This window comes from Delphinapterus leucas, chromosome 9, assembly GCF_059928025.1.
Source record: "Delphinapterus leucas isolate spDelLeu-1000000601 "Yukka" chromosome 9, BTC_Dleu_Yukka2, whole genome shotgun sequence".
Taxonomy (NCBI): Eukaryota; Metazoa; Chordata; class Mammalia; order Artiodactyla; family Monodontidae; genus Delphinapterus; species Delphinapterus leucas.
Genome location: NC_143137.1, coordinates 84,687,822 through 84,713,452, shown reverse-complemented (window position 1 = coordinate 84,713,452; position 25,631 = coordinate 84,687,822). Strand labels below are relative to the sequence as shown.

The 25,631-nt window shown below is 38.9% G+C and overlaps 1 pseudogene; it reads right to left on the bottom strand.

Moving 5' to 3' along the window:
* Positions 1–14,206: 14,206 nt before the first annotated feature.
* On the bottom strand, positions 14,207–20,918 carry LOC149748441 (putative Polycomb group protein ASXL2 pseudogene; annotated as a pseudogene).
* Between the last annotated feature and the right edge of the window lie 4,713 nt (positions 20,919–25,631).

The following is a 25,631-nucleotide window of genomic DNA, read 5'->3' as shown; positions in this document are numbered from 1 at the left end:
CATTGCAGCTCTATTTACAATAGCCAGGACATGGAAGCAACCTAAGTGTCCAGAGACAGATGAATGGATAAAGAAGATATGGCACATATATACAATGGAATATTACTCAGCCATAAAAAGAAACAAAACTGAGTTATCTGTAGTGAGATGGATGGAGCTAGAGGCTGTCATACAGAGTGAAGTAAGTCAGAAAGAGAAAAATAAATACCGTATGCTAACACATATATATGGAATCTAAAAAAAAAAAAAGTTCTGAAGAACCTAGGGGCAGGACAGGAATAAAGACGCAGATGTAGAGAATGGAGTTGAGGACACGGAGAGGGAGAAGGGGAAGCTGGGATGAAGTGAGAGAGTGGCATGTACTTATATATAATACCAAATGTAAAACAGATAGCTAGTGGGAAGCAGCCGCATAGCACAGGGAGATCAGCTGGGTGCTTTGTGACCACCTAGAGGGGTGGGATAGGGAGAGTGGGAGGGAGACGCAAGAGGGAGGGGATATGGGTATATATGTATATGTATAGCTGATTCACTTTGTTATAAAGCAGAAGCTAACACACTATTGTAAAGCAATTATACTCTAATAAAGATGTTAAAAAATAAGTAAATCGAGTAAGAATTTTATAATTATAGTATTAGCACTTTATTTTTTTCAAGTTCCTGCAGATCACAGTAAAATGTAAGAATCATATCGATATAGTTCCAGGTTAATCAATTGAAAGTTTTTCATAGTCTCTCGATTTTTTCTGGTTTAGATAATGCAAAACAGTCTATTAAATCTTTTCTACTGAATACAAACACTGTTGGATGTCACAGGTCGAGGACCAAATTGGCTAATAACAATAGCTATTATTTATGTGCTACGAATGGTAAAACTGTATGCCAAGAACTCTGCCAAGCACTTCAGAGATTTAATCTCTATAATCCTTGAAAGAACCTGATGGAGAATATACTGTCCCATTTTATAGAAGTGGTCATGGCTTAGAGAAGCCAAGTCTCACATTTGCAAAGTGGCAGAGCTGCCTTATCTCTAGTGTGTTTGGGGTTACTTTTAGGATTGTCTTCTAACTACATGGATGTTTCATTATATAAGTTTATGAAATTCCATGATTCATTTCATCTATTTACTTGGCACTTCTTAAGACACAGAGTACAGTTAATCATTTGAAATTCTGTTTACCTTCACTTCACTTTTTTTTTTTTTTTGTGGTACGCAGGCCTCTCACTGTTGTGGCCTCTCCCATTGCGGAGCACAGGCTCCGGACACGCAGGCTCAGCGTCCATGGCTCACGGGCCCAGCTGCTCCACGGCATGTGGGATCTTCCCGGACCGGGGCACGAACCCATGTCCCCTACATCGGCAGGCGGACTCTCAACCACTGTGCCACCAGGGAAGCCCTCACTTCACATTTTTGACCACCTGAATTGAATAGATATTTTGGCATAATGGAAACATACATGATATTTTATCGTGATGTAAGTCTTGTTTTTACTCACAAATCACCCAGTGACAGAATTACCTATATTTAAGTAGGCTCGTGAGCTTACCTAAGTGTTAAAGGGAGCAAATAAAAACAAAGACAAAATGATAAGCTACCAAAGAAGAGTCACTGGGGATGCAACTTTGAAGTCATAAACATCTAATAAGTCCAAGAAAGAAAAGAATGAAAATTATTTTAAGGTATTTTATAAGATGCTTACGCTTTGAAAGTTTGCCTTGCATGAATTCTAGAAGGCAGAAGAACTACTAGGAAGAGGATTGTGTATCCCATTTAACTGAAATCAGGGTGGATAATTTTAATGGACCCAAATATGGAAGGCCAATTAGCTCATTAGCTAACTGTAAGGGAATCAGTTTCCTTAGAATGTCTAGAATACTTGAAACAGCTATGCAGTATCTTTTTTTTTTTTTTTTGGTATGCTCTATTTCCAATATTAGTTACACAGACACGCTAACTTTTCTACGTAAACAATAATCAATGATGTGATTGTTACCCATTCCATTATGAATTCTACTCATGAAACTGGCACAGAGACAGCATAATGTCACACTTCACATCCCTAATTACTGGCCTATGGAAGCAAGAGATCTAAGGATTTAGCCAATGAATAATATAAAAATATAGTCATCAGATCATAAATATTTATTACTACATCAAAAGTTTGCTAGCCAATTTTTCAATAATTCCTTCAGCATAAAATACTTGAGTCAGTATATTGGAAAAAAATTAATTAAAATTCAGACTTAGCTCTGAAAGGATAGGAAATTGAAACTATATCAAATATTTTATGCCACAAAATGCCTTTATCTAATTTTTGTCTTAGTTTCATTCTCTTTCCCTATAGGTTTGATTGCAGGTTCTTAAATTTATTCACCTACTAAACATGCAATTATCATTTTAAATATGACAAGGCATCTACCTGTTTTGTGAAGAAAGGATTAGAGCTAAGAGGCAGACTTTTGTGTTTTTTGCAAAAACAAAGGGAATACGGAAATAAACTTCAGTATCTATTTCACTTAATTTAAATATTTTTCTTTATTCAGCCTAATTTTTCTCGTGAACTTTTACTTTTTTTAAATCAGAAAAAACACACTGATACTTACTAATATTAATAGCAACTTTACTGTGATTGACTGAATCAATACATGGAAAAGATAACTGTAGTTATGACCTATCTTGTATAGCCTATGTATACAAAATATACAATAATGTCTTTATTTTCAATATCGAGAAACATGCTAACCTCATAATATGTGAAAATGATCATGTTATTGGTGTGGGTGAAAAATTACTGTAGGAGAGAAGATAAATATTGATTTATTCTTGGTAAATTCTAGCGAAAGGGGGAGGGGCACTTGCAGACACAGAGGTAAGGGGCTAGAGATACTAAGTTTGGAGTAATTACTATAGAGGCCTAGGTCCTAAGCTTTCACTCTCAGATTCTTTTCTTATTTCTCTATGGATTTTCTATTTAAAATGATTTTTCAACCTCAAGTTTTTATTAAGGAGTAATTAATTAGTTCTATTTTCACCAATTTAACTACTTAGAGTTTTTAATCAGCATGAAGCAACCAGTGTAACCCACATTAGGTTGACGTATTTTGATGCACCATACAATAATTCTGTTGTTTTAATATCCATTTAATAGATATTTAGGGGTCCCTATCATGTGCTCTGTAAAGGGCCCAGAAGATTCAAAGATGAGTAAGACATAGTCCCGAACCTTAAAATATTATGAACTATATCTCAAACTAGCAAAGAAAGCTAGCATATATTTATCATGGATAAGTACATGATTCCTTCTCAGGATTTCAGTGAAATATTAAAAATAACCGGTGCTCTTAAAAACACAATACAAAACAACATTAAAAAAACAGAAAATGTTTACCTCTTTTCTTTGGAGTAATGCAGAAGATAGCTATCCTTATTTCTCATTTACCTAGTTGGCACCCAGTACAGTAATGGCACAGAGTAAGAGCTCAAGAATATTTGTTGAATGCAAAAATTAGTAGCCAGGCAACATTTTAAGAAAGCATGAGCTAGCCAAAGAAGAGCTGTCCAAAGGTGCAAAACGTTTTGGGAAACGGGTGTTAGCTAGGGAGGGGTACTCCCAGGGAAGAGAAGCCAGTGAAGGAGAGAAAGAGAGTCAGAAGTGGCCATTGATTTCACCAAGTGGGCGAACCCTAAAGACATTTCCAAGTTTCATTTCAGTAGGCTACTGAGGGTAGAAATTATAGTATAGGAAATTGGAGAGAGAGGGAGTGCTGAGAAAATGGATGCAGTGGTTGCCTACCTACTACTAAGAAGTCTGGTAGGGAAAGGCAGGAAATACATAGAAAAGTAACTAAAAGGAGAAAGCATCTGGCAGAGAAAAGAGGAGGAAAAAGTGGGAAAGAGAAACTTAAGATAAAGATCAGAGGATGTGAATTTGAAAGTTCAGGTAGAATGTTAGCTTCAGAATGAAGAAAGAAGAATATCCTCTTTTTTTCTGACTCTAGAGGGGAAAAAAAGTAGAGTGCAAGCAATAATAAAATTTTACCTTCACCTTCATTTATGAGGAAACTTGATTCATAATCCCAGCAAAGTAGGATGAGAGATGGTTATCTTGGGGAGCAGGGCAGTGATGGGAAATTATAGCCTCCCCCCCGAAAATCTTGCATTTAAAGATTTCTCAGGGGCTTCCCCGGTGGCGCAGTGGTTGAGAGTCCGCCTGCCGATGCAGGGGACACGGGTTCGTGCCCCGGTCCGGGAGGATCCCACGTGCCGCGGAGCGGCTGGGCCCGTGAGCCATGGCCGCTAAGCCTGTGCGTCCGGAGCCTGTGCTCCGCAACGGGAGAGGTCACAACAGTGAGAGGCCCGCGTTCGGAAAAAAAAAAAAAAAAAATTCTCAGTTTTCCATGCTGTCATCACACAGCATGCCGTTAATTAGCTGGTGGTTTCATGGCACTGCTGTTCCTCAAGGCCAGGTTTGGGACTAGCAGAGAAACGATGTCTAGTGCACTGAGGTTGTCTGCCCCACTAATTCAGACAAGCAAAGCTTGTCATTCAAATATTTCAATTGTCCAAACTCCTCATCTTGGGTTTTGTATATCTGGATCTACATGATTTTTATAAACTCTCTTAAGGAATACAAACTAAAGAAGAGATTACTACTCAAACACAGATGTGGAAGATTTTTTTCTTTTCATAAGGAGACTATGATAGCTTTGTTTCAACTTGGCTAGGCTATCGTACTCAGTTATTCAGTTAAACACTAATCTTGGCATTGATTTTGTAGATGTGGTTAACATCTATAATCAGCTGACTTTAAGTAAAGGAGATAATCCTTGATAATTTGGGTGGCCATCATCCAATCAACTGAAAAGCTTTATGAGCAAACCTGAGGTTTCCCTGAGGGAAAAAACATTCTGTCTCAAGACTGAAGAATCAGCTCCTGTCCCAGAGTTTGAAACCTGCCCGACTGCCCTAAGGATTGCCAATTTGTGAGGCACCAAGATTTTCGTAAGCGAATTCCTACCAGTTCCGTTTCTCTGGAGAACACTGATATAGAGATCAAAGCTCAAACTTAACTGAAAAGAGTAGTTCTGATCTCCTATTTCTGACACTACACAGTGCTATCTATTTAAATTCAGTTATTAAACTTATTGAAGCAAAATGAAGATTAGAGTGGTGGTCAGTGACTGGGGCAGGGGATATGTGACAGGGGAGGCGGTTTCACACAAATTTTCCCTCCTTTACTTATTTAATGCAGCATAAATCTTGCATAAAATCACATGCTTTGATTTTAATCACAATTAATTAGTCCTGGGGTTATATCTCCTATTGACTCACATTGTGGCATCAGATCTCTCAGTTAAACACATAGAGATGCAGCTTATGTCTGAATAATTTAGATTAGATATAGTCTAAAAACATTTCCCCAGGGGCTGTTTTAAGCCACCCCGAGTAGACAAACTAGTATGCATAAGTCTACTGCTCTGTAGGCAAGTGACACACCATGCTGTATACTGTGTGTGTGTATTTGTATTTAAATTCTTCTCTTGTTCTCTGTTTTAGATACAATCTTAGTTTATTCATCTGTTAAATGTTAAACATTTATTGCACTGTGGCATTAAGACATTTATTTAATGCTGGGTTAAGCACCTGGTTATTTTTAGGTGAAAGGTAAAAAATAATTATTCTTCAGTTTTAGCATTCAGAAAAGGGTATACTTTTCATCAGTTTCCCCTATTTATGTTCACTTTAACTGAAGTCTTTGGGGTTACTCTGCTGGAACAGATTTATTGTTTTTAGGCCAATTACAGATACTACAAATTATGGCAATAACCACTTTGGAATAGCCATGTATTCTATAGAAGACTCTGAGACATGATTTAATTGGTTATCTGAGTACAACTCAAGCTAGATCATGATTCTACAGAAGAATTTCATAGTTGTTCGCTCCCATGCAATCTGGAGGGTATTGCTTTCATGAATTTTAAAATATCCTTTCAGAGAAGCACAAAATTTAGTCATTTATTATAGACATTAAATGCTAATGAGAACATTTAAAAACAGTGGTCAGGCTACTCAGCCACCATGCACTTCATAATTTATAGGTATATTTTATTTCTTCAGGTTATAAAGGATGTGTTTGACATATTATCGGACTGACCTTGCTTCTTGGCAAATGCTATCTGAAAGTCTCTAGAACTAATTCCACTGCCAGCCATTCTTTTCAAGGACAGCTTGTTATTATTCTCTTGGAAACAATTAACAGACCGTCGTACAGAATAACATGTACTTTGTCCTGAAATTCTTTATTGAAAAAGGCCCAGAAAACAAAGTGGTTTCAGAGTTTGACTCTCGAGACTCTTAATTTCGGATAACTTTTTCTCTGTACTTAAATTTTAGAATCTTCAAATATTATGAAAACACATTGGCTAGAAAAATTATTTTAAAAGAAAATCCAGAGCATATCTTACGTTAAAGCTGGGATTCAGCCTAACCTGCTACATTATTTCCACTAATATGTACTTTGCCAGGCAATGGGATTTGATGCTCAGTTTGACATGAGCATCAAATCATAAAAGATACATTTTTGTTTAATATCTGGGACTTATTAAGGTTGAAAATAAACAGAAGCATTATGGATTCGCCTTTTTTTGTTTTTTTTTTTTTTAGATCAACACGGTTCGAAATCAACAGGATTTTCTAGCTAAATATCCTAATCCAGCTTTATCAAATCCTTTTGCACCGTTTTAGAATAAGATTTCATTTAGGTCACAAAATTCTGTTAAAGGAATTATTTAAAAATGAATTTATTTCCTACCTAATCAAGCACAGAGCTGAAGTAGGAATTGTGCACAGAAAATTATATATCCACAGTCTTCCTTTTCTAAAGCTTATAGTCTAAGGCAGGGGTCAGCAAACTTTTTCTGGAAGTGGCCAGACAGTATCTTTTGTTTAATGGGCTATGTATCTCTGTAGCAACTACTCAGCTCTGCCACTCTAGCACAAAACTAGTTATAGACAACGTGGAAAGGAATGTGTTTGACTGTTCCAATAAAACTTTATTTACAAAAACAGGCAGTGGACCAAATTTGTCCATGTGTCATAGTTTGCCAACCTTTGTCGTAAAGGAAGGTCATGGCAAGATAAGTAGCATTGCTTCATTGGCCTCTGGAAAGAATTTGGCATGAAGACTCCAGGTGGTATCAGAACTAGGACAGGGTATATTAAAGTAAGAGAGTATCAACCACGAAATGAGTTTTACATTTCTAGGATACTGATTATATTCTAAACTTTTTCAAATACTATCAATAGTACTATACACAATTCATAGTTTATATAATACTTTCCCACATACCAGCTCTTATAGGGAAGATGATTGTGTCTATTGTATAGAAAAGATGAAGTGATTGTTGCTCAAAGCAATTAAGCCTGTTGTTTAAGCAATTAAGCCTGTACTAGACCCACATCTTCTGATTCCAAGTATTCCAGGTTTAAACTCTTGAAAGAACTCACAGTGCGAATTCTTTAAGAAATGAGAATGAATGGAAGAAATCTTGGAACATGAAAGCCAGGCAGGTGGCCCATTTTTAAAAAGGAGAAAATGTTTCTAGAAACTGCGAACAGGTAAATAACATTTGTTACCCTTTTAGAACCGTGTTAGAAAAGTTATTCATGAGCACTTTGAAAAGAAATGAATAATTACTAGAAGCCAACATGGGATGACTAAAAATTAATCAATCTTAGTTAACCTTATTTCCTCTATGCTATAAGGTTATTAGAACAGTTCCATAGACATAGAGCATTTTGAGTTTAGCAAGACATTTAACAAAAAACTCTTGATGGAGGTAAGTTAGAGAAATATGACGTGGAAAATACCTCTGATAATTTATAGTTTTTCTTAAACTACTTTACTGAGGTATGATTGACATACAAAGAGCTTTACATATTTAATGTATACAACTTGATGAGTTTGGAGATGTGTACACCTGTGAACCCATCACCTCCATCATCACTATGCCATAATCCATCATCACTATGCCATAATCCATATCCATCATCTCCAGAAGTTTCCTCTTTATTTATTATTCTTATGTACAGAAAATTATTTATTATTATTTTGTGATAGGGACATTTACCATAAGTTCTACTCTTTTAGTAAATTTTAAAGGATTCAACATAGCATTGTTACCTATAGGCTCTATGCTCTACAGTAGATCTCTAGGATTTATTTATCTTGTATTAACTGAAACTTTGTATGCTCTAATACCTCCCCTTTTCACCCTCCCCCCAGTTCCTGGCAACCACCATTTATAGTTTTTTGAATAGCAGAACCCACATAAATTCATAAATGGATTAATGTCACCATGCCATCGGACTCTATGAGTAACTGCATTTAATGTACGTGTATGTATATACAGAATTTTAAAAAATACCAATAGATCATATGAATAACAAGAAAGTATGCCCATTAGATATATAAATTATAAATCTGGGAGGAATGAATCAGGATTCAAAAGGATCTTAGACTGAAAATAGACTGAAACCAGCAGATGAAATTTAATAGGTGCTAAGAGTTGAGTTTAGATTTTAGAAAATGAAAATGAAATACAAAAAAATGACACTTGTTGACTCCCTGAAGGATGTCAGGTATAGGTTACCAGGAAAGAGACTTTGATTCAAGTTAAGGAAGACCCTTTAATAGTTATGACTCTGCCATAATGGGGCGAACCATCTCACTTAGGGAGTGGTGGGAAGACAATGGGTTTCAGAGCTTTAGAGCAATGCTTCCCAACTTTAATGTGCCTATAAATCACCTGCTAAAAATTGTTAAAAAGCAATTCTTGATCCAGTCGGTCTGGGGTGGGACTTGAGATTCTGTATTTCTAACAAGCTCCAGAGATGCCATTATTGTGGCCCATGACTGTCCGCAGGTGTGGCAAGGCTTTAAGGAATGGAATTAAGAGTCCTACATACCTGGTTCCACCACTTAACTGCTGGGTGTCCTTGGAACTTATTTAATGTCTCAATCGAATTTAACCTGTTTAAATGGAGATAATAATACCTATATCTCATAAGACTCTTAGGAGGATTAAACAACATTTTATATGTTGGCACATAGTGAGCATTAAATAAATACACATTTCCTTTCGCCCTTCACTTCCTCATCGTCAGATATATTTGAACTCAGGTAGGATGATCCTCTTAGGAAATCTGAAACAGATTCCTGCATTTTGCACGTCTCTTATAGAAAATATGTTATAAACTGGAAAAGCTGAAGTTCAGTGGCTCTTCCCTATTCTTTCCTGGATTTAAAGTAGATGTATACATATTTGGTGTCTACCATTAACCACCACCTCCCTCAGTACCCACAAATTTGTTTTTGTGAAGGGGGTATTTGTGGGTGGGTCATACAGCAATGAGCCTTGGGTTTAACTAAAGGAGGAATTTTCTTCTCCCCAAAGGAGATAGCTGCTCAAAATCACATCTACTACCTACTCCTGCAGCATCATGGAGCTCTTCCGAATCTCCCACACTATCCTGGGCATTACTACACTTTGCCCTACCCTAGAGAGCACTCTGCTTCCAGCTGAAATTGTCAGCTCTCCCAGAAGCAACTCTGAAGACTGCAAACTCACCATTTTTCAGCTGGTGTTTAAGGACTGCTGTTGGGTTTGATGACTCCTTCATGTGCCCTTTGTGAGGTGAGTCTTAGGCTTTTCAGTTTTCAATCTCCTTATTGATAGTAGTTAAGCACTGTCTCTTTCAGTTAATGACAGCTCCTGCCCTTGGAACCAATAGAGCAAGAATTTTTTCTGCACTGTGTCTGTATTCACTTAAACTATAACCGTAGCATCGATGGGAGGGAACACTCTGGACACGGGTACAGGCGCGCACATGAGCCAGTGCATGTGCGCAAACACACACACACACAGACACAGACACTATGACTTTCTCCCCACTCAGAGGGATCTGCACAAGGGACCATGGGTCAGGCTCCTTTCTGCTGGCTCATGCCTATCAGTTTAGGTTCATTGGTTCCTACCTGGCTTCTCTCTTCTTCAGGTCCTAGCTGCAGCTAAGATGCCCTGAGGGTCATTTAATTTAGGATATAATTCACCTGGCTGCTGCAGTTTTAAGCCTGATATTCAGCCTGGACTCTCTTGCCAACTAAATGTACTTTTGAAGAGCCAATTTCTAGTTCTCTTTTGACATTTTAAAACTGAAAAATAGCCAATTCTATTTTAAAATAATTAGAGAACTGTGCAGTTTTATTCTTAAGTTGCTATCCAATCTAGGCTGCTCTATCCATGGGAACTTTTGACAAATACACGTTTATTCCTGTGTCCCCTTCTCTCTGCTCCCCTCCATCCCTGATTGGGCGAAGCAAAGTGCAGCTCATCTTCTGAGAATCCTGCGTTTTCTGTCTGGAGAAGCTGGTCATGTTTATTTGGCCAGAAGTCAATAAAATGTATTTATCAGTATCTGGCTGATCTTCTGAAGTAGTAATATTCTCTTCATGTATTCTTTCCCCAGTTGATTCAAACATGATTTTTCAGGCAAAAGGGAATAAAAAGTTCCCTGAGCTATGGGGCAGATCACTAGCTGAGTACATGAGTTCTACTTTCACTCCAATTGTGGTTTGGTTATCACTGGAGAAATTTGGCAGCTCATCATCAAAATGGGAGCAGAATCAACCACTGGTGTGTCCATTAATTAAGGGACCTACCTCCCCCCAAAAACTGTTACTGCTTAAGCTAATGGCCAGGAAATTCTCTGGGCAAAATCATGTTCTGAATTACACTCCAAAATAAGTGTAGAAAATACACACTAAGATTAAAATGATTTACAATTTTAAAAAGCACACTTTACAGTTTAAATTCTGATAGATATGGGCAGATGCCGGAGGATAAACATGTTTTGGCCAACTGGCTGTGGACCCTCTAAATGGCTTAATAGCCTGCAAGTAACTCTGACAATTTCCAAAATAGCTTTTATGAGCCAGGGCAAAATAAACTCACTGAAACCACTGTTTCAGCACATGAAACTACACAGAGATGTTTAGTGAAACTTGCACTCCAATAAGTACCAAAACCTTATAAATTAGAAACTGTTAGCCACAGGGCCGACAGACTGGATGAGGCATTGAAAGAAATCTAGGTCTATTCTTAGAACTCCTTTGTATTCCTAGATTTTTGGTCAACAAGTTACAAAACTTTAGTGAATTATTTTGCCTCTCTGAGTCTCCATTTCAGTAAGTGAAGAGCGCAACTTTTGAATGCATACTATCTGCCAGTCATTTTGCTGGCACTGGGGATAATACAAATAGATGATGCTTATTTTATTCATGTTATGTGCCCAGCTATGTGCCAGGCTTTGTGAAGAACCTTTAATATAAATTATCCGATTTCATCCTCACAGAAACCCTATGGAGAGGATACTGTCACTGTTACTGGAAATAATACTGTTATGTACTTGTTTGGGAGATGGGGAAACTGAAGCATGGAGAGGTGAGTACCTTGCTCATGGTTACTCACAGCCTGTACTTCTAACCCTTATGTTTAAGTGACTTCCTGTCTTCTAAGCCGAACACTGCCTCCTAAACTTTAATGTGCTTACAAATCACTTGGGGAGCTTGTTAAAATGCAGTGTCTTTTTTTGTTCTTTTCTTTTGTACATGGACAAGAATGTTTATAACAGCTATATTCATAATATACAGACTGAGGCACAGTCATGTGATGGAATATTATTCAGAAATATGAAATGATAAATTGCTGATATGTACAGCAATATAGATACATTTATAAATTTAGACTCCATTGACGGGAAGTTCCTTCCAGACCAGGCAAACCTAATCTATGGTGATCGAAGAGCACAATTTGCCTATGTGGGATGCAGATTGCTTGTACAGGGACACAGAACACTGGGAGGAGGAAAATATTTAATATCTTGACTTTGGTGGCCTCATATGGGTATATGTCTTTAGACAGATCAAACTGTACATTCTAGTTATGTGCATTTCACTCTATATAAATTTTATGTCAATTTAAAAGTAAGTGTGGAACATGGTGCATTTTTTTTTTTTTTTTTGCGGTACGCGGGCCTCTCACTGCTGTGGCCTCTCCTGTTGCGGAGCACAGGCTCCGACGCGCAGGCTCAGCGGCCATGGCTCACAGGCCCAGCCGCTCCGCGGCATGTGGGATCTTCCCGGACCAGGGCACGAACCCACGTCCCCTGCATCGGCAGGCGGACTCCCAACCACTGCGCCACCAGGGAAGCCCCAATGGTGCATTTTTTAAAGACAAAAATATCTCCTTTTAAAATTTAAATTGTATTATTACTATCAGCCAAAACTATATCAAGCCTTAAATAAGCTTTTTTCTTTTATGCCACACTGCCAAATCAAATGTATGTTGTTTTTATTGTTAAAATATGCTCCATCTCCAGAGTAGCCATACTTTAGTAAAATGTTGACCTTAAATTTCAAGTACTTTTAAAAAATACTGGAAATTCTAAGCAACCAAAAAAAAGGTTACTATGTGGGAGAATATGTTAATTAGCTTGACTGTAGTAATCCATTCATATATATATATATAGTTATATATATGACTTGAATTGTTTATATATATATTACAGAACATCATATTGTACACCTTAAATATATACAGTACTATTTAAAATAATCTTTATAAGACTTAAGATAAAATGCAGTTTCTGATCAGGACATCTGATCAGTGAAGTCCAAGATTCTGCATTTCTGACAAACTCTCAGGTTCATGGGTCATAGTCTGAGTAGCAAGGTTCCAGTTCTGCAGTCCACTCCCTAGCTTGCAGATTAGAAATACTGGACAGCTGTTAAAAATTTCTAAGTCTAGGTCACAACTCATGACAACTAAATCAGAATTTCTGGGGCTGGAACTCAAGCATGGATCCATTTTTTTAAAAAGACCCCTAAGTAATTCCAATACACTGTTGCTCTCAAAATCAATTTAGTAGTCAACATGAATGTTAAAAATAATGGAATATAGTGCACTGCATTAGTAAACTGAGTACTCTGAAACTTTTTATATCAGTTTTTTTTTGTGTGTATATGTACATCTGCATATGTGTGTGACTGTACTGAGTTCTTGGTGTAACATGTATTGCTTATCGTGGTCAAGGTAAAAAAAAAAAAAGAAAGCCACTCTGTACACTAAAAGGAATACAATTTCTTCTTTTTCTCTCCCTCTTTCTTCCTCCCTCTCTATCCCCATATTTGAAAAGGATTTAAGGGAGATTTGAAATATCCATGTTTCATTAAGATATTATCCTTGTCCACAAGAAGTTTAACATCTACTAGGGAGCCAGATATTTTACAATAGAAAAGGGTAGGTGTTATATAGAATATATGATGAGATATCTTGGGAGTATATAAGGAAGGTTGCAAATTACTATCTCAAGAATTCAGGGAAGGTGTCATAGTAGAACTGACATGTTGCTGTGTCATTAATAGGAATCTGGCAAAGAGAAGGAATCTGGCAGAGGGATAGGAATTCCGAGGCGAGGCATTCTTTCTACCTGGTGCAAAGTCAAGGCGTGGTCTGGGTTTCACTTGCAGGATTAGTGTAAATTGGGAGATGATGACTATTATGAAAATCTGTGTTGAGGTGAAGCACCCTGGGAGTTCTAGGGGAAGTATTTATAGGAAAGCAATATGCTGAAATGGCCAAGAGGAAGGTGAGAAGCCAGAGCTCAGAGATGGAGAAGAAGAACCAAGAACTGGTTCTAAAGGAGCAAGAAGATGAGGAGGGAACTAGAATAAGAATCATGGGGTCAGGAAGAAATGCAATCAGGAATTGGTGATGAAGAGAAGTATGAAATTGTTGACATAACTGGTTTAGAATAAGTAGCAGGGAGACTTCCCTGGCGGTGCAGTGGTTAAGAATCCACCTGCCGATGCAGGGGACGTGGGTTTGAGCCCTGGTCTGGGAAGATCCAACATGCCACGGAGCCGCTTAAGCCCCTGCGCCACAACTACTGAAGCCCAGGCACCTATAGTCCGTGCTCCGCAACAAGAGAAGCCACAGCAATGAAGAGAAGCCCCTGCTCGCCGCAACTAGAGAAAGCCCACGTACAGCAATGAAGACCCAACACAGCCAAAAATAAATAAATAAATTTTATAAAAATTAAAGAAATAAAAATTTTATAAAAATGAAAGGAGCAGGCACAATTCATGAACATCAGAGCTCATGTGGGTTTTATACCCAAGTAGACAGGTTTCATGAAAGGGAAGCTGAGAGAGTTCAATGTAGGTGGAATGAAATTACTGCCATATAAGGCTGCAACGGTACACTGGGACTTTAGAGTGGAAGATACTGTATTCCAAGCTAAGGAATTGTTTTGTCTGTTTTATAAATCCTGAGAGATTTATATGAGGGAAGTGGCGTGATCAGCTTATTGTAAAGATAAGTCTTCAGGTAAAGTTAGGGTTTGACTGCAGCTTAGAATGGCTAGTGCATTGACTGAGGTAACAGACAATGAGGTCCTGAACCAAGCTAAGAAAAGGAGCAGTTTTCTGAAGAGGAATTGTCAAAGCTTATTGAGTATGGAGTTAAGACAGAAGGAGAAGTTTTGGGAACCAATGTTTAGGTTCTAGTTTGAGAAATGGGGTCCACAATCATGCTATTAGGCTAGACTGAGAATTCAGGAAGCAGAGTTGCTGCGGAGAGGGGCAGGGTGAATGTACGGCGTTTGCAAGGTGGAGTGTCTAGTCAGCACCTAGTAGAAATATTGGGTCTAATGGAGGAGAAGCATATCAAGTAGACCAAGAAAGGATGAAGGGGCTGGAACAGACAATCTCTAAGACTTGAGGTCAAGCCTACCATATTTTACAGGCAGCATGACAGGGCGTGGTTAAAACAGCAATGAGAAGTTTTAGCTTTCAAAAATTTGTATTTCTAAGTCATAAAGGGAACCTGCATAAATGACTAGTAACAAATTAAAGTAGTTCTCAAAAGTAACCTGAATGAACTTTCACCAATATATTTCCTAAGCCTATAAGGCAGGATTGTAATGGAGACTACAGCTATATAGCTTCTTCCTGTTAATCATACAGGCTAGAATAGTAATTTTGGTTTCACAGCAATCATTTAAAAGTGTTATTTTATTTTTTACAGAGAATGTTGTGTGTGTGTGTGTGTGTGTGTGTGTGTGTGCGCATGCGTGACTGTTATGTTTTGTTATATAACATAGAAGCTAATCTATCTTAAGTAGAGTGACTACTAATTGACAATTTTGATAGATTCAGCAACAAAAAAGCATCAGTAATCTACAGTATTTTCACAGTTTGCAGATTTGAGGTGAGTTGTATAAAACATCTTGCTATCAGGATGTGCTCTAGACTTAACAAAGGTATCCAAATTATCATTTAGATACAAGAAAGAGAAGAAACTACTATAAATACTATCTTCCTTTCCTTAAAATAAATGTGCAAAATAAATCCAAGTGGCTCAATTTTCAGTGGGGGTTTATTGTCCTAAATAAATGAAGCCACTAAATAAACAGAAGAGGAAACAGTGCCAGGACTGTAAATCCAACAATGCTTTGTTCATTTCATGAGATGGATAATTTCAGTGGGAATCCTTCTACCATGAGACAGGCAAATTCAGTACATAAATTTAACATTACAATGTAATAATAGGCTACACGAAAAATAATGTTTAAATAATAAAATCATGCCTTGCTCCAAATTTAATCCATTATTCATATTTTCCCATTAAACATCAATATAAACAGAATAATGTTAATTCAAAATTAATTATGTACTGTTTAAGTTCTTTGTGATAATACACACATCTCTCTTTTTAATGCTTTCTCTTTTCCCAGGTTCCATGTTTTAATTCTCTGGCAATATTTGTCATTTTCTCTATGTTTTATTAGTGTGTTGTAAATATTTCAATTATGCATCATTCTTACCACACTGTACTTTAACACTTGTGTTTCCCTCACTAGACTGTGAACTTCCAGGGGCGAAGATTCTGTGCCATTATTGCTTGATTAACCAATAGAACAAGCATAGTACCTTGGAGATAGAATTTTAAGAGAAAGAATTTTATTTTTAATATATTCTAAGAAAGGAGGGGGGCATCAAAATCGTCATCAAGGAAAAAATAGGAACATTGTCAGGTGTTCTCACCCTAGTTTCATTATTTAGCATGATTTGTACTTTGATTTCCATATGAGGGCCATAATCTTTTCAATGCCTAGGAACTCCAAAGTTCTTAATTCTGTACTGTGTTTCATATTCATTTTCATATCAGAGTCTAATACTATAAGGAACCAATAATGTTTGTTGGATGAATAAACTTCACATTTGGAAATACTTTTTGCCTAAGGCATAAGATCTTAGGACAAGTTTGGAAACACTTAGCAAATACAGTCTTTCTCTTTTTAACTTAGTGTGCACTGAAATCTTGCCACAACGCCATCAATCAGCTAACCAACCAAGCAGGCAGCCCACCAAACAACCAACCAACCAATCAACCAACCAACCAACTAACCAACCAACCAATATGTATTTATTGAGCCTCTATTATGTGCTCAGTACCATGCTAAGCATTAGAAGGAGTATAAGGCATGGTTCCTCTGATTAAGGAACTTACACTCTTTGGTTATATGGTAATCAAACTTAAAAGGTTGAATTGAATTTAATGAAGTTCTTTTGGTACTTTAATTACTGAGACCAATGAATGGATATTTTGTTCCAAATACTGCATTATAGTAAACAAGGCTCTGGGATAATATTTCTGCATGGGATATATGTATTTTCAACTATTCTAGCTCATTAGAGTAGAATACACTATTATTTTTAAAGAAGGCAGTCAGCCATTTTATCTGTTGAATATCTTTTGTCAAAGATAAAATAATAACCCTCATGTTACTTTGCCTTTCTACCTATACCTCTCTATTCCCTCTCTCTGACTTTTAGTTTTTGTACAATACTTTAATATTTATATAAGTACAGTTGATCATGCTATTTAATAATGCAACAATTGCTCAGGGATGGTATCCATGCTGCTGGTTAGAGAAAGTATCAGAAAGATCATGTTGATAAATCTAACTTTGTTATTTCTTTTCCCAGCTGCTTCCACTTTTGATCTGTAAGTCCTTGTGTACCTTGACTATAAGCATAAGATCGACTAGACTATGTGAATACATCCCTATATGTGCCTCTGTTTGTCTCTTAGGCCAATGTAGGGAAGAAAACTATAAATTTGGTGTCAGTATTCACCCGTTGAAGGCAAGATAGCCTCTATCCAAGTTAAGAGAATCTCACATGACCACTGAAGGTGTGAGGTCTTGTTCAACTTCTTTAGCATCGTGTCACGTGGTTGATCACTATCTCCCTCAAGAAATTCCTTTACTTGGTTTCCAGGACACCACATTCTCCTGGTTTTCAGTCTTACTGACTGTTCCTTCTAGTGTCCTCGTCTGTATCCTTTTTCTGCAACTGTTTCTCTTCTCTGTTCTACTTATTTCATAGATGATCTTATCCAATCCCGTGTATTTCAACATCACCCATATGTCAATTACTCTCCCCCAAATCTATAACTCCAGGCACAATCTCTCCTAAAACCTTCAGGCTCAATTATTTACTCAATATCAGAAGGTCCCATAAGTCATCTCAAACTTAATATGTATAAAACTGCTTATCCCTGAGTCTTCAATTCTCAGTAATTGAAACCACCATCCAGGACAAAAACTTCAGAGCCATCTTTGATCTCTCCTCCTTTCTCACTCTCAAGGTCCAAAAATCTATCCAGCCATGGCTACCTCCAAAGTATGTACTTAACCTACCCTCCTCTCACCACCACCACTGCTGCTACGCTAGTCCCAGGAATCATGATCTCTTTTCTGGACTACTCTAGTAGTATCCTAACTGGTCTCTCTGCTTCTCCCTTTTCTGCTGACAGTCTCTTCTCAACACAGGAGCCAGATCAGTGTTTAAAAAATATAAATCTTATTACTTTATTCTTCTGCTAAATGGTTATACATCATGTTTAGAACAAAATCCAGGAGCTTTACTGTGGCCCACAAGGTCCTCCATGTCCAGCCTCTGCTCTCTCCCCAACCCCATAACCCTAACTTATATCCCCCAGCTACACTGGTCTCCTTGCTCTTCCTCAACAGACCAAGCACAGTGCATGCTGAGGCCCTTAGAGGTTTCTGTTCCTTCTGCCTGGTATGCCTTGCCTCATTTCATTGAGGTCTCTGTTGAAATGTCCTGACCTCAGCCCTTCCTTGAGTGTTCTATTCCCTAATTCTGCTTTATTTGTCGTCACAGCACTTCTGACTGATATACTATTTTTTTTATTTATGATTTTTAAAAATTGGAATATAATTGCTTTACAATGCTGTCTTAGTTTCTGCTGTAGAACAAAGTGAATCAGCTATATGTATACATATAAGGATGCAGTTCTAAAGGCCTGTTTCTTAATAATTTTACTCATGTATGACCACAGTTACATGCATATCAAATATACACAACTGCTTCTGCATTAAGAAATACCACAAATATTTAAAAATTAGTAGGTACACCCCAAAACTTAGTGTTCAGACCATCTTTCTTTTTCAATTCTTCCTGCTCTCTTACCTTGAGAGGTGGTACTTTCCGCACCTGGAACCTGTCCCCTCTACTGAGAAAGGGCTGTGGGGAGACTTGAAATGGCTGTTGGTGCTGGCCATTCTCAGTGACACGTGGTCTTTTCTCCCAGCTTGTAGGGACCTCTTCTTGGGTGACAGGAGGTTTCCTCTTGAGGCTTTCTGGGCTGTGATCAGCCAGAGTTGATGTAGGCTCTTTCGTAGTGGTCTCCTGTAGACCTGCTTCTACTATGGGCTTCACTACTATTGTTTCTACCCCAGGGCTCTTGGGTTTGCTCAGGGATGTAACTAAAGCTTCTTGGCTTTCATTTCTGTTATAACTTGAATTTGTAGTGAGATGATTCTCTTTCTCAGACTTCTGTTCAGCAGAGGCCACTGGCTTTTGCTCCAAGGGAGCCTCATCCTTTGGGCACTTGATGGGAGGAACGCTGCTAAGCTCATCTGTATTGGGAGCCGAGGAAAGTACGGGCTCTGGGGATTTGGACTTTGGCTGCATCTTATCTTGGCTTTCATGCTCTTCTTTTCTGACTGGTGATGGCAGCTGTAGTACTTCTTCTTTAGATACTAACTGGAGAATTACTGAGACCATACTGACAAGAGAGGCCTCTGAAGGAAGCATGGATTTTGGTTGCTCAGCTGGGGTTTTCTTTACTTTGGGATCGTTGGGTGAAGCTGTCAATTGCTTTGAATCTTCAAGGCTCAGGCCAGAACTCTGACCATAGTAGCTTTCAAAGAATTGTTCTTTCCAAGGCTCTACATTTTTCTCCTTCTCGATCTCTTGTCGAATTCTCACCTGCATCTCAGGTGTAAACTCACCTTCTGAAAGTCTTTCCTTCCAGCCTTGGGCTGCTGAAGTGAAGAACTCATTATTAAGGGCTGAGCCATTTAACTTCATCAGACCATCTGGACCAACCTGTCGATCCACCTCTGGAAGTAGTAGAAGCAGTCGCTGTTGGCAATCTCCAGGAAGGACTGAAAAGGTGTGTTTGTGGATTAGTGCTCGTAGGTTTGTATTAACCAGAATGGAGTCTGGTGTCTCAACATCAATTTCAGCACCTTTAGTCCTCTTCATTTGCCTTGTGTGAAGCCTGTCAGACCTCTGGAATGACTTCTTTCCTAGGCCTAGCAAAGGATTTTCCACTTTAACTGAAGAAGAAAAGCTAGAGTTGGAGTTCTGAGGGCTGCTTGACTGTCCGTCAGACTGCTTTCCTTCCCATATCGCAGGTTTGGCAGGTACAGAGTCACTGGCTGCTTTGACAGTCTTCAGAGAGCGGTGCTGGTTGGAGGAGATGGACGTGCTTGGCCTGCATTGCTGCTGCCGCTGTTTCCTCTGCTGTTGCTGTTTTAGAGCCTGCTTTAGTGCCTTCTTGCTGTGCTCCTGTGACGGAGAAATGACTTTACCTGCTGGAATGGTGGGTGATGGGCAGCCTGACTGAGGAGAGGATGGTTGTGACAGTCTAGACGATACTTCCCTTTTCCACCTGCTCTTTTTTCCCTCCTTGTTGCTGCCACCATCACTGCTGCTGCTGCTGTTCTCAGAACTCTGGGAATCTGACTGACCGTCACTGCTTTCTTCTGAACCTTCTGATAGCTCTTTCACCCCATCCGGCACATCTTCCTTCAAAGTATACACTCCCATTCTACCTGGAACCTTAGAGAAGATGCGCTCTTCACCTCGGGAGTTTGTGTGCAGCTTTGCATTCAGGCATGCAAGAAGGGACGTTCCACTTCTTCATGCAGAATCAGTGGGAGCCCTGAGCTTGTGTTCACTTGTCACTCACTGATAGGATTTTGATATGAGTCTGATTTCTTTTAGTCCTTCTCTCTGGATAACTTGAAGAATTTCTTTATGACTCATGGGTGTATTGGGATATTTTTCTAAGACCGTCTTGGCGGCCTCCGCCCAGGTCCTGCCCTTCTTCCTACGGCCCCTTTTCCTCATGTCAGGTCTTGAACTGACTGGGAGGCTCCCATGTCCGGGCTGCGGCCGCCCTCCCTGCCTGCTCTGCCCTGCGCTGTTTTTCCCGCGGTGCCGGGAAAGATGGGAGAAAGGGGAAGTCAGGCCGGAGGAGCACCCCATTAGAGGAAGCGGCGGGGTGGTGCGCGGGGGTCGGTCTATGGGGCGGCCGGTCCTCCTGCTGCCGTTACCACTGCTACCGCCGCTGCCATATTGGGTCCTTACTGTACAGGCAGCCACTACGGTCATGTCTGATATACTATTAAGGATGGATTTATTTCCTTATATTCTCGCTTTCTCACTAAAATATTCCATGAAGCAGGGACTTAATTTAATTTACTGGGGTATGCTTTATGCCTAGAATAGTGTTTTACATACAAATATTTTTTCAGTCAATAAATTGAGATACGCAGAATAGCACTTATCAAAGCAGGAAGCATTTCAGTCTTTTTTGTCTGTCTCTTTCTTCTCCCAAATTGAGTGACTTCTGGTGGTTTTGGAAATACTTGCTTAGACATCAGACGGAAGTTGGTATTTGCAAATGAACACATGACATTTGTAGAATGAATACCTACCTCCCCAAATGGGCCAGTATAGGAGTTGGTGCTGAGCAGCCACAAACAGCCCAGTCAGCGTGGGAAGGGCTCACGTGGCACAGCACAGAGAGGTAGATTTAGGTAAGGAGTACTATTCTACCAGTGCCGTGGAGGAGAGGAAGTAAGCTCTAGCAGTTATAAGCATGGAAGGCTAGGCAGCTTGGGCTAGCTCCTTAATCTCTCTCAACCTTAGTTTTCTCATCCATTAAAGGAGGCTTGTGACAAATCTCCTATGCAGAAGAATTACAAATAACGTATGTGGCTGTGTAAGGTGGCAGAGCATGACTCTCCATTTGGTAAGTGTGCAGTGCCCAAAATGAGTTCTTTCGAAAGACTGCAGGATGAAAAGAAGGGGTAATAATACTTTTATGGTGGAGAAGTCTGACAAACAAGACATTAGCCAGGTGATAAAGATTCACGTCAACAAGTGATGTCACGCTGATAGTATCTGCTTTTGATATGATATGATAAGAATGGTGTTTTACTTCTGTGGTCTTTCTCAAAAAAATCCATAACCCCAGTAAAACCATGAGAAAAAGCTCAGACGAATCCCAGCTGAGGAACATTCTACACAATACCTGACCAGTATTCCTCAAAACTGTCAAGATCCTCAAAAATAAGGAAAGTCTTAAAAACTACCACAGCCAAGAGGAGCCTAAGGGGGCATGGCATGATGACTAAAGGTGATGTGGCAGCCTGGATACCCACCCAGGGCATTCCTTTCCTGGGACAGGAGAAAACAAAACAAAACAAACCATGAGGTAAAAACTAAGGAAATGTGAATAAAGTATAGACTTTAGTTAATAATACTGTATCACTATTGGCTTATAAAATGTACCAGATGTGCCATACTAACAATAAGATGTTAACAGCAAGGAAAATTCAGTGTGGGGTATATGGGAACTATCTCCACAATTTTTCCGTAAATCTAAAACTGTGTCACAGTAATAATAATAATAAAAAGCTTACTAACAAAAAAGAGAAGGCTCACTGTGATGATTAAAGTAAAATAATGTATGGTAAGCTCTAAACCCTCAATACATATCATAACTTTTAATTGGTTGCTCACTTAATGAAGTGGTTAAATTTATCACAGTAGCACCCATTATGAAACAATGTTATTCATAGTAGCAAAAAATGTTGCTATTTAGTAGGGACGGTATGGCTAAGTAAGATAAGAATATCACATAATCATGAAAACTGTGGCTGTAAACATTGTAGGACAACATGGAAAATGCTCATGATACAATGCTTAGTTTTAAGTGGATACAAAATTACATACATAATATGATGATGGCAGTTACAAAACAATTGGAAAGAAGCACATGAAAATGCTAACAGGGAATATGAAAGGTGGGTGTATTATAGGTGATTCCTCTAATTCTGTTTTCTTATTTTTCTATAATGTGGGTGTAGTATTTTAAACAGCAAAAATAAATTTAATACAATTCAAAGGTACATAAAAACAACAGTATTTACTCAAAAAGGGTAGCAACTTTGCACTTTAGTATATTCATCACAAAGTGACAAATTTTTCTTTTACATCAGGGATCTTTATCAGAGTGGTCTGTGGACTGGGATGAGAAAAAAAAATCATCTTTATTTTCAGCTATTTCTAACAGAAATATAGCATTTCTTTCAATAATACATGTTTGCAACAAACAACAGTAGCATAGCAGACGCTATGACTCTGTTACCCATAGAAATCACAGATAGTTTCATATTTTATTTTATGCATTTAGAAATATTATTCCGAGAAGGATCTACAGGCTTCACTATACGTACTGCCAAAGACAATCAAGGATCAAAAAGTTTAGGGACTTCTGATTGAAAAAAAGGCTGAAAGTAACACCATAAATAATGTGAAATTTCATGTTGTACCTATCTATGAATTTTTATATGTGTAACAAGAGAGCTTAGGAGACGTCCTTTACAGTCTGTGGTGGCACAGGTAATTAATATGAAGCTTATTCATAGGTAGAAAATCAATACTGATCAAAAACATCAAAAATGGGGGAGGGGGAAGTTGATATGAATAAGCTATTTTGTATACTTTCCACATTTAAACCATAGTGGATACAGAGCTGTGATTTAGCATCAAGAGAAGAATTAATTCCCCAGGGAACATGGCAAAGATATTTTACATGGAAATGTCACAAACCTGGGAGTAACTGCCTTACAAAACCTTCTATCTGTTCTGCTATGCATTTACAGGTTTTCTTCACTAAAAGCATATTATCTAAAGTCACTTGGAAAAGAATAACAAAATTTAACTTCCTGCTTTTTTTTTTTTTTTTTTGCGCGGGCCTCTCACTGTTGTGGCCTCTCCCGTTGCGGAGCACAGGCTCCGGACGCGCAGGCTCAGCGGCCATGGCTCACGGGCCCAGCCGCTCCGCGGCACGTGGGATCTTCCCGGACCGGGGCACGAACCCGCATCCCCTACATCGGCAGGCGGACTCTCAACCACTGCGCCACCAGGGAAGTCCAACTTCCTGCTTTTTGAATGGCTTTTTGCCTGATCTCAGCTGGGAAGTGTGCTTATCACAAATAACCAAAGATGATGATGACGATAACTAAAACTTACTGTGTCGGGCACTGGACTAATCACTTTATATGTATTAATTCTCATTAATTCTTGTAAGGTAGGAATTAGTCTCTTGGAAAGTTTGATAACATCATACAATGTTTCTGTCTATATTCACTATACTTGCATTAGATCTCAAGGATTTACTTACTAATCACTGCAAGTTTGTACCCTTAAACAACATCTGTTCTGAGTAGCTTAGTAAATAGAGGATCAGTCATTTTAAATGTGATGGTCCAGGGTTCAAGTCATTAAGGCATTAACTTCAGCTCTGTGTTGGTGGTACAGTGGTGAGCATAGCTGTCTTCCACTTTATATCCAGATGCTGAACACAGAAGTCTAGGCAAAAGTTCTCATTTTTCTAGTAAATGCCTTCATCCCATTCTTAAAACAGAGGAAAAATGTTCAGAGAGCAGTTTTTAAATATACTTAATTTCATCCCCAAACATCTAGGGAACTTGATTTGGTCACCAAGTCTTTCAGTGTGGTGAATATTTCATATTTTTATGTCTCAATCTGGTGGCCAGGTGACCTGAAAAATACTTCATACAGAACAGACGCTATCTGAGATCAAGCTGTAGTTGACTTTTAGTGTACTTTCTGCCCTCTCCATTCTGAGCTCCACAAAACCACACTGGTTATCTTTACTGTAAACTAATGTAAACAGCTTCAGTTGGGTTCTCATTGCTGCTATCCATCCATCCATCCATCCATCCATCCATCCATCCATCCATCCATCCATCCATCTCAGGCACTGTCCAATGTGCTGAGGTCACAAGCATGAAAGATAAAATCCCTCTCTTTAAGGAACTCAGTGGGACACAGACAAATAAGCAGGCAATCCTAAGTATGTGGAGGTGGTGATGAGAAAGGAAAAACCCTGACTCAGACCAAGGAGACTGGGAGGAGAAGACTTTCTGGCAGAAGTAATGGGTTTTTTTTGTGGTTTCTTTTGCGGTACGCGGGCCTCTCACCGCTGCGGCCTCTCCCGTTGCGGAGCACAGGCTCCGGACACGCAGGCTCAGCGGCCATGGCTCACACGCCCAGCCGCTCCACGGCATGTGGGATCCTCCCGGACCGGGGCACGAACCCGTGTCCCCTGCATCGGCAGGCAGACTCTCAACCACTGCGCCACCAGGGAAGCCCGGAAGTAATGTTTGAACTGACTTTTGAGGATAAATAGGGCTTGACTTTGGCAAAGAGCACCCTCCTCCTCCTACGTCACCTGGATAGTGTTAAAGCACCAGAAACTCACCGTGTTCAAAATAATAGCTATCATCATCCCTCTTCATGACCCCTCTCCACCTCCCCATATTTATAGTCCCTTCAAATGAAGGAACTGGGGCTGTCTTTAACCACCTCATCCTCCAAATTCAATCATCTGTAAAGCACTGTGCAGTCAGCATTCTCTCTCATATTACTCTTAGCCTTTCAGTCACTTTTCAAGTCCATCTTAGATTTGTAATCTTAACTCCTGCAATTTTCCAGCTGATGTGGAATTGCTTGGTAAATGGTAAAACATCATGCAAATGTTAGTGGCTTTTAGTCTAAATCACACTAATTCTCTTGGTGATCTGATCTACTTCCATGGTTTTAAATACCACCTATACACTGGTAAATTCAAATTTATATTTCTAGCTGTGACCTTTCTCTTGAGATTCAGACTAAAAATCCCACTGTCTACTCAATATATCTCCACTCGGAAATTTAAAAGGCATTTCAAATGTATGAGCTTCAAAACTAACTCTCCATTTCTAACACTCCTCCCTTTGCCCAACTTGCTCCTTTCATAGTCTGCCCCATCTCAGTTGATGACAACTCCTTGAATTCCTCCTTGGTATCTTTTTACCACATCCATCTATT